Source organism: Arachis hypogaea, chromosome 8 (genome assembly GCF_003086295.3).
Source record: "Arachis hypogaea cultivar Tifrunner chromosome 8, arahy.Tifrunner.gnm2.J5K5, whole genome shotgun sequence".
Lineage (NCBI taxonomy): Eukaryota > Viridiplantae > Streptophyta > Magnoliopsida > Fabales > Fabaceae > Arachis > Arachis hypogaea.
The window spans coordinates 2,931,056-2,933,351 of NC_092043.1; the positions used below are offsets into that span (position 1 = coordinate 2,931,056).

Here is a 2,296-nt window from a genome sequence, read left to right on the forward strand (position 1 = left end):
TTAGTTGTATCAGTGTTGTGTATCACAATTCCGTGCACCAAGTTTTTGGCGCCGTTGTCGGGGATTGTTCGAGTTTGGACAACTGACGGTTCATCTTGTTGATTAGATTAGGTAATTTTCTTCTTGTTTCAACCTTTATTTTATTTTCAAAAAGTTTTCAAAAATCTTTCAAAATTTTTTTCTTCTTTTTCGTTTTTCCAAAAATTTTTTGAATTTTTTTTTATAAAATCATAAAAACCAAAAAAAAAAATTTTTTGTGTTTCTTGTTTGAGTCTAGTGTCAAATTCTAAGTTTGGTATCAATTGCATGTTTTCAAATTTTCTCAAGTTTTCAAAAAAAATTCATGCACTGTGTTCTTCATTGATTTTCAAGTTGTTCTTGATGATTTTCCTTGTTCTGATCTTTAACTTCTCCTGTTTCGTGTCTTTTCTTGTTTTTCATATGCATTTTCAAATCCATAGTGTCTAAACATTAAAAATTTCTAAGTTTGTTGTCTTGCATATCTTTCTTTTCTTAAAATTTTCAAAAATATGTCCTTGATGTTCATCATGATCTTCAAAGTGTTCTTAGTGTTCATCTTGATATTCAAAGTGTGCTTGCATGCATTACTTGTTTTGATCTTGCATTTTTATGTTTTATTTCATTTTGTTGTTTTTCTCTCACTTCATTAAAAATTCAAAAATAAAAAATATCTCTTTTCAAGTAAATAATACAGAGAAATGAAGATTCAGAACATATAGTAGAGGAATCACAGAGAAAAAGCTGAGCGTTTAGTAAAACGTCTAGTAAGGAAGGAATTCTGGCGTTTAACGCTAGCTAGGGTATCTGGCTAGGCATTAAACGCCCAAAGAGGTAACATTCTGGGCGTTAAACGCCAGAATGGATAGCATCCTGGGCGTTTAATGCCAGGATGACACAGGGGAGGTAATTTCGTTTCAAATTCAAATTTTTTTTCAAATTTTCATGTTTTAATTCATGATTTTAAAATCTTATCTTTCTCTTTTCATGCTTTTGAAAATTTCAAAACTAATTTTTCAAAGAAAAAAAGATCCTTGCTAACAATTAATGTTTTGATCAAAAATTTCAAGTTTGTTACTTTCTTATTAAGAAATGTTCAATCTTTGAATTCTAGAATCATATCTTTTAATTTCTTGTTAGTCAAGTCATCAATTTTAAAAATCAAATCTTTTTCAATCATATCTTTTTAAAAGCAAATCTTTTTCAATCATAACTTTTTAAAATCAAGTCTTTTTCAATCATATCTTTTTAAATTTTGATTTCAAAATCTTTTTTCTAACTTCTTATCTTTTCAAATATTTTTCAACTAATTACTATTTCTTATCTTTTTCAAAACCACCAAACCACTTTTCAACTTCCAATTTTCGAAAATTACTAACCACTTTATCAAAAATCTTTTTTATTAACTAATTATTTTAGTTTTAAATTTTCGAAAACTCTTTCTCTCTCATCTCTTTCTATTTATTTTATTTAATTGCTAACATTCCTCCTCCACTCATTTAAAAAATTTTCAAACTCACCTCCTCTCTCTTCTCATTCTTCTACTCTTTTTCCTCTGACACATCAAGGAATCTCTATACTGTGACATAGAGGATTCCATTACTCCCTTTGTTCTCTTCTTTCTCATATGAGCAGAAACATGGATAAAAATATTCTTGTTGAAGCTGATCCTGAACCTGAAAGGACTCTGAAGAAGAAGCTAAGAGAAGTTAAAGCACAACACTCCGGAGAAGACCTTTCAGAGAATTTCGAAAAAAAAGTAGACATGGCAGCCGAACCCAATAACAATGGCGGAGGTGCAAGGAAGATGCTTGGTGACTATACTACACCAACTTCCAACTTCTATGGAAGAAGCATCTCAATTTCTACCATTGGAGCAAACAACTTTAAGCTTAAGCCTCAATTAGTTTCTCTAATGCAGCAGAATTGCAAGTTTTATGGACTTTCATCGAAAGATCCTCATCAGTTCTTAGCTGAATTCTTGCAAATCTGTGATACTGTTAAGACCAATGGGGTTGACCCCGAGGTCTACAGACTTATGCTTTTCCCTTTTGTTATAAGAGACAAAACTAGGACATGGTTGGACTCACAACCTAGAGAAAGCCTGAACTCTTGGGACAAGTTGGTCAATGCTTTCTTGACCAAATTCTTTCCACCTCAAAAGATGAGCAAGCTTAGAGTGGAAGTCCAAACCTTCAAACAGACGGAAGGTGAATCCATCTATGAAGCTTGGGAAAGATACAAGCAATTAACCAAAAGGTGTCCTTCTGACATGCTT

The 2,296-nt window shown here is 31.6% G+C and overlaps 1 non-coding gene across 1 annotated transcript; it reads right to left on the minus strand.

Annotated features, from left to right (window-relative positions):
* Positions 1-2,188: 2,188 nt before the first annotated feature.
* Positions 2,189-2,296, minus strand: LOC112708526 (small nucleolar RNA R71). Its single transcript, XR_003156380.1, has one exon. It is a non-coding gene; the product is annotated as a small nucleolar RNA R71 (small nucleolar RNA).